Consider the following 8,358-nt stretch of genomic DNA (forward strand, 5'->3'; position numbering starts at 1 on the left):
TGCCTTCCCAGACCCTGGTAGCCACCTTCCCCATGTCAAGCCCTACCTCCTTCTCAGGAGAATTGTATTTATGTTTTGTTTTGTGTTATTGTTTTAGAAAGGTCTTACTTTGTAGCTCAGGCTGGCCAGATGACCTTCATCTCCTGGTCCTCTTTCCTCTAATCTTTAAGTCAATGGTTCTCAACCTATGGAGAGGGACCCCCTTTAGGGGTTAAATGACCCTTTCACAGGGGTCACCCAAGACCACCACAAAACACAGATATTTACTTTATGATTCATAAGAGTAGCAAAATTACAGGTAGGAAGTAGCAACAAAGATAACGTTATGGTTAGGGGTCACCACGATGTAAAGAACTGTATTAAAGAGTCAACAGCATTAGGAAGGTTGAAAACCACTGCCATAAGTGACAGGCTTTCTGATGTATGCTATCATGTCCGGTTTATGCTATGCTGGGGATGATGTATGCTATCATGTCCGGTTTATGCTATGCTGGGGATGGAGGCCAGGGCATCATGGATATTAGACAAACACCATTCCAATTGAACCACACCCCCAGCCTCTCAAAGTTATGTCCTACTGAAGACAGGAAGAGAACCATGTAAGTCACTGACTGATCACAGCTGCGGAAGACAAAGGCAGGGGAGCCTCACTGTCAGGCCAGTTTTAACCACTCTGGGGACTTTTGAGGTTATCACTCTGACCGGGTCCTAACTTCTGAGAAGGACAAGCCACCAACTGTCTCAGCCCAGCAATACCTCTTTGATCTTTAACAACATTCTGTTCAGGGGCTTGATACAAGAAAGTGATCCTTGTCTTTGTCATGGGACAGTGTGGGGACGGGAAAGGACTCTGTGACTGCAGAGCTCTGGGTGTGCCTGATCCCATGGTTGTGGTGGTAGACACCTGCACTCCCGGTACTTGGGAGTTAGAGGCAGGAGCATCAAGTTCAAGGCCAGGGACCAAGGGGGGATGGCTTAGCAGTTAAAGAGTGTGTGTTGCTCTTGCAGAGGGCCAGAGTTCAGCTCCTACCAGGCAGAAGTCAAAGCTCCATCCCATCAGCATCTGTTAAGTGAACTGAGATACACTCTACTAGTTTTTGTTTCTAGGGTACTGGGATTAAACATGGAACCTAGCATGTTAGATCAGGTTTGATATGGAGATAAAAGGGAAGACAGACCTCTGCAAGATCAGATTGTCCTTTAGTCAGAACAATATAAAGGTACCAGTCTCTCTGCAGGAAGTGCCCCATTGTGTCATAACAGCCCTCAATTGTAAATAGCCATGCTTCCTATTGATGTGTGTGACATCACAGAAGACAATTTTAATAACTCCATGCTCTGTTGCTTTATCACAATGCTTCAGTGTGTGATTATATTGGTTTGTGACATCACATCACCCTCTAGTGCGATTAGAACATGAATTATGACATCATAGTGGTCTACTTTTATATCAAATGTTCCATTGTTACATCACAATGGACCACTGGGTCATCACAATGCTTCATTGTTACATCACAGTACTCCATTGCTCCATCACAATGTACCACTAGTACATCACAATGCTCCATTGTTACATCACAATGCTCTACTGTTACATCACAATGTTCCATTGTTACATCACAGTGTTCTATTGTTACATCAGTGTTCTATTGTTACATCACAATGCTCCACTGTTATATCACAAAGCATAAAGTGGAACATTATGACATCACAATGTACCATTGGGTCATCACAATGCTCCATTGTTTACATCCCAATACTCCATTGTTACATCACAATGTTCCATTGAGTCATCACAATGCTCCATTGTTATATCCCAATGCTCCATTGTTACATCACAATGCACCATTGTTACATCACAATGCTCCATTGTTACATCACAATGCACCATTGTTACATCACAATGCTCCATTGTTACATCACAATGCTCCATTGTTACATCACAATGCACCATTGAGTCATCACAATGCTCCATTGTTATATCCCAATGCTCCATTGTTACATCACAATGCACCATTGATCATCACAATGCTCCATTGTTACATCACAATGCACCATTGTTACATCACAATGCTCCATTGTTACATCACAATGCTCCATTGTTACATCACAATGCACCATTGAGTCATCACAATGCTCCATTGTTACATCACAATGCACCATTGTTACATCACAATGCTCCATTGTTACATCACAATGCACCATTGAGTCATCACAATGCTCCATTGTTACATCACAATGCACCATTGTTACATCACAATGCTCCATTGTTATATCACAGTGCACCATTGTTACATCACAGTGCAACACTGATACATCACAGTGCACCATTGATACATCACAATGCTTAATTGTTACATCACAATACACCATTGTTACATCACAATGCTTCATTGTTACATCACAATGCACCATTGTCATATCACAATGCACCATTGTTATATCACAATGTACCATTGGGTTATAATATTGGACCACTGGGTCATCACAATGTACATTTTGACATCACAATGTGGCATAATAAGGGACATTATTTTGTGACATAATACAAGTATGACATTACAATTCTCTGTGGTAACACCCGTAATATCCCAGTGTGACATCACAAGCCCCATTATGTGCTCACAATGTCTCATTGTGATAGCAGAATGCTCAATCCTGGCATCCCTTTTTCCACTGTGATATCACAGTTCTCTGGTGTGACATCCCAGTACTGATTATAACATGACAGTGACTGGCTCTGACTTCAAAAAGATGAATGGTTGTCTTAGTCAGGGTTACTATTGCTGTGATGAAACACCATGACCAAAAGTACGTTGGGGAGGAAAGGTTCATTTGGCTCAAGCTTCCATAGCACAGTTTATCATAAGGAAATCAGGAAAGGAACTCAAACAGAACAAGCGCTGATACAGAAGCCATGGAGACGTGCTGCTTACTGGCTTGCACACCCTGGCTTACTCAGTCTGCTTTCTTATAGCTCCCAGGACCCCTCTTCCAGGGGTGGCCGCATTGACAATGGGCTGGGCCCTCCCCTATCAGTCACTAATTAAGAAAATGCCTACAGCTGGATCTCAGGGGGGCATTTTCTCCACTGAGGCTCCCTCCTCTCCAGTGACTTTAGCTTGGGCCAAACTGACCCGAAACCAACCAGCACAACTGACCCCTTGTCAACCTTGACACACAAAATTACTACTAGGCCACAAACCTTCCTTTCCTATTCACCCCCAAGAATCCTTCTCACGTTGATAGAAACAACACAATATAAAATATTCCAAACATTATAAGTGTTAGCATTTTGTCTAGGCTCCGCCCCACAGTTACCTGGCAACATCCAGGTGTGCCTGACTCACAATAAAAAGGGCTGCTTTCCCCCTCCCTCTCTCTCTTGCCTTCTTGCTCCCGCTCTGTTCTCTTACCCCTTCTCCCCTCCCTATTCCCCTCCCCCCCCCATGTGCTCATAACCGGCCTCTACTCTGCTCTCTCTCTGCCTTTCCCTGTCTCTACTACCCTCTCAACTCCCCAACAAGTCCCACAGGTTTTTTTTTTTAATTCAAACACCTAAAGTTTCAGTCTCTTAAAAAAAAAAAAAAAAAAAAAAAAAAAAAAGTCAGTTGGACATGGTAGCACAGGCCTTTTATCCCAGGACTCTCTAAGTTCAAGGCCAGCCTGATCCACAGAGCCATGCAGGATCTCAACCCACAGTTTAAGAAGATGGACTGTCATTTATGCAATCAGAATGTGTTGTCTGAATGACAAAAACAAAGAAGTTGCCCTCGAAATGACCTTTCTCTAGCAGGATCCTGGACTGAGGTCAGGCTGAGAAGCTTGGCAGGATCTTGCCTATCGTTTTTGTTTTCAAGACACGGTTTCTTGTTTTCAAGACACGGTTTCTCTGTGTAGCCCTGGCTGTCCCGAAACTCATTCTGTAGACCAGCCTGGCGGAGAGCTCAGACAGCCATCTACCTCTGCCTCCTAAGTACTGGGATTAAAGGCGTGCTCACCACTCCCAGCAAGACTTTATCTAAAATAATAAAAACAAACAAACAGCCGGGCAGTGGTGGCGCACGCCTTTAATCCCAGCACTTGGGAGGCAGAGGCAGGTGGATTTCTGGCCAGCCTGATCTACAGAGTGAGTTCCAGGACAGCCAGGGCTACACAAAGAAACCCAGACTTGAAAAAACAACAACCAAAAAAAAAAAAAAAAAAAAACCCAAAACAAAACAAAAAACAAACAAAAAATAGTTTCTAGCTCAAGTTTTGATCCCTTCTAACATTCTACACTGCAGCCTGAAGCTTTCTGAAAGGTAGAATTATTTATAATGCTCAATGTTATTTCTGCCTTCAAAGGCACAAGATTCTTCTGGTCACTTCCAGCACATCTCATACAAGCTCCCGAGTTATTTCCCATCAATACTTCCCCCCACCCACTCTTTCCAGAACTAAATCTTCAGAGTTCCCTGCCTCTCCGAGCCCCACTTACCGAGCCAAGCTGTCCTCCTCCTGGGGCCTGCTCCTGTCTTCCTGCCTTCCACCTACATATCTTTAACGTCTGAGTTCCAAGACAGGCCAGGACTACACAGAGATTCAAAGTCTCTCAACTGTGGGCTCCTGTTAACTAAGAAGAAAAATAACTAAAAACTTTTACTTCAAGAGGGAAGAACCAGGGCACAGTCACAATCTGATCAAAGCAAAATCAAACTCCCAAACTGTAAATAACTGTCTATCTGGGATTCACTCACTATCTTCTGGCTCCTCCAAGGGGCTTGTGTCACTTCTCCCTGACTCTGCCCTCTGCAGCAAACATAGCTTGTCTGCTAGGCTTCTGCAGGCTCCGTTCCCCACTGCTGCTGTTCTTGGTGGTCATCCATACTACTGGCATCTCCAAAATGACAGGGTCTTCTGCTGCAACTGGGCTGAACTTTGCACCAGTGGCCTCCCCTGGGCTCTCTTCATGATGCCAAGCCTCAGCTTCTCAACATGACCCCTTCAGTCCTGGGTCTTCAACTGCCACTGAGGCTGCACCTTCACCAATGGCCTCCCCTGCCTCTCACAGTGCTAAGCCTCAGCTGCTCTTCATGATCCCCCATCATGCCTTCAAAACCTGTACCACCTGGGTGACTCTTACACTACCAAGTTCTGTTGCCAGCATGAGGTACAACCTTGGTCACCTCTGGAACACAGCTTCTGTGTGCTGACTCTTAGGAAGCACTTCCCAGAAGATTTCACTTCAGTGATGCTGGTCTCTTCTTAATCATTCTTAGTTTCTCAGCTCTAACCAACCAGCATCAATTGTCCCAAAAAACCAAAGCTTTAACTTCAGTGGTGCTGGTCTCTTGTTAATCACAGCGACTCTTCAGCTCCAGCTGACCAGAATCACAGATTCTTCATCACACAAATGGCCTGGGAGAGCCTTTGCTTTCCTCTGAAACCTCACAAGCCAGGCCTCCATCTTGTGCACTACTCTCAACATCCTTATCCTCCAGTCTCCTCCAGAGCACCTCACTGAGCTCTACCACACTCAATGGCTCTTCTAGACCAAAGTTCAAAGTCCTTCCACAGTTCTCCCAAAACACGGACAGGCCTGGCACAGCAATGCCCCACTATCTTGTTATCAACTTGTCGTAGGGAAGGAAAGGGTTTATTTGACTTACACTTCCACATCACTGTTCATCATCAAAGGAAGTCAGAACAGGAACTCACACAAGACAGGAACCTGGAAGCAGGCGCTGATGCAGAGGCCATGGAGGGGGTGCTGCTTACTGGCTTGCTCAGCTTGGTTCTTACAGTACCCAGGACCACCAGCTCATGGCAGCCCCACCTACAAAGGGCTGGGCCTTCCTCCATCAATCACTAATTATGAAAATGCCTTACAGACTTGCTTACAGACCAATCTTCTTGACGAATTTTCTCAGTTGAGGCTCTCCAGTGACTCTAGCTTGTGTCAATGTGTCCGTGATGTAAAATGCTCACACATAAACTGATACATTATCCCAATGTACCACTGTTATGTTCCATTATTCCAAGGCTCCCTTGTGACACCACAATTCACCACTGCAATATTACACTATTGTGTGGTGTGCTGGCTAGTTTTATGTCAACTGGCACAAGCTAGAGTCGTCAGAGACACAATGTGTCTGTCTTATAACACAATAAAACTGCATTATAGCCAGCAATAGCAGTGCACACCTTTAATCCCAGCACTTGGGAGGCAGAGGCAGGTGGATTTCTGAGTTCAAGGCCAGCCTGGTCTACAGAGTGAATCCCAGGACAGCCAGGGCTACACAGAGAAACCGTCTTGAAAACCAACAATCCCCTCAAAAGAAAACCAATGCTGAGTGGTGACATTGTCATTCTGAATTGTGGCATCACGGTGCTTCATTTCACCATAAAAGCATGTTGAAATCTGACATCACAACAGTGCTACATTGTGACATCACAGCATTCCATTGTGACATCACTGGAGTTTCCATAAAATAAAGCTGCATGGTGACATCACAATGCTCCGTCACTGTCATGCAGATGCTCAACTACAACATCAAAATTCCCAGTTGTGCCACTATAAAGAACCACTGTGACATTACAAGGGTCCCCTGCGCTATCACTACGTTGAACTGGAACATCTTAGTGTTGCACTGCAACATAAGAGTTTTCCATTGTGATGCCAACTTTTCCACGGTTAGTGTCCCACTGTGATGCACGCTGAGTTTTCCCATCCCAATGCTCCATTCGTGGTGTGACATCATAAGGCTACATTTTCATATCCCAATGCTCCTCTTTCACATGACAATTCTCTTTGTGACTGTCTTTGTACTGTCTTAGTTAGGGTTTTATTGTGGTTAAAGAGACACGGTGATCACAGCAATTCTTACAAAGGACAACATTCAGTTGGGACTGGCTTACAGTTCAGAGGTTTAGTCCATTATCATCATGGCGGGCAGCATGGCAGTGTGCAGGCAAACACAGTGCTGGAGGAGCTAAAAGTTTCTACATCTTGATTTGAAGGCAGCCAGGAGGAGACTCTCTCCCGCACTGGGTGGAGCCTGAGATAGGAAACCTCAAAGCCCACCCCCACATTGACAAATTTCCTCCAGCGAGACCCACACTTCCTAATAGCGCCACCACATAGTTTCTAATAGTGCCACTCCATATGGCCAAGCATTCAAGTGCATGAGTCTACGGGGGCCAAACGTATTCTAACCACCACAGGCACAGAATTGAAATGGGGAATTACAATATTCCATTGTGAAGGATAAAGTTTCACTGTGGCAGTGACCATTACTGATTAATTAATCAGTAATCAAGTGATCGTAACTAAGAGATTACGATCACTATGCTCTGGTGTCACATTACACGACGTTGTTGTTATGCAGAACTTCTCGTTTGTTTGGTTGTTTGGTTGGTTAGTTAGTTTGGTTTGAAGGAATGTGTTTTATTTGAAGGACTTCAAAACTTTGGGTTAGAATATCCGTTTGGATTAGCATCCGTTGAACGCTGTATGAAGAACTTACCAATTTGTCTGGAAGACTACAGTGCTGATTATACCACAGACAGTAGAGACTAAGCTCACAGCATTGCAGGACAGGGAGTGAGGACTCTATTTAGTGTTGGTGGCCATTTTTATGATACCTGAGCAACGAATCTGACTATGCTACCCATGCCCTGATAATCTGCCTGAGTCTAAATTAGACAGGGATGGCCCAATATCTTTTGCAGTGGCAATCTCAAGTCCCGTGAATCTGTGGTGTGGTCATTACTGATTACTCTTATCCAAGTCTACAATGAAAAGGTGCAACAAATGAGCCGAGATGAATACAAAATGTGCAGCTTGGAGAGGAAGAGTGGGGGAAGCTTCAGAGTGCTAAAAAAGAGGCAGTGGCTATTGCTGATTAATTAATCAGTAATTAATTGATTATAACTAAGAGATTACGATCACCAGAAATGACTTGCTCTGCATCAGACAGACAGGAAGAGGGCCCTCAGGGATATCACCCTGCCCCAGTCTGTGACAGCAAGGAGCCTAAGGAGTTTTCTGATCCTAGAAAGCATAGGAAAACAGGTTCAATTGTCGTCAACGTGGTGAGGAGTCCACCCAAGCTGAAAGGTGAAACTGGCAGTGTTGCCCATCAGGTAGTGTTCTTGGAGACTGGAGATGCAATATTCTGAAAATAACTTACATTCTTAGAGGCTGGAACTTTTGCTGGATCTCACAGCCAGAGTTAACAATACATCTTGAAGTCATGTAAGACTGCTAGCCTGCTATGTACTCAAAGTGTTTGCTTAACCTGCCTTTAAGAGAAAAATGTAACAGTCACTGGTACTTGCTTTGGATTTCCTATATAATCAACGTTTACAGTACAA

The sequence above is a fragment of the Arvicanthis niloticus genome, chromosome 24, assembly GCF_011762505.2.
Source record: "Arvicanthis niloticus isolate mArvNil1 chromosome 24, mArvNil1.pat.X, whole genome shotgun sequence".
Classification (NCBI taxonomy): Eukaryota; Metazoa; Chordata; class Mammalia; order Rodentia; family Muridae; genus Arvicanthis; species Arvicanthis niloticus.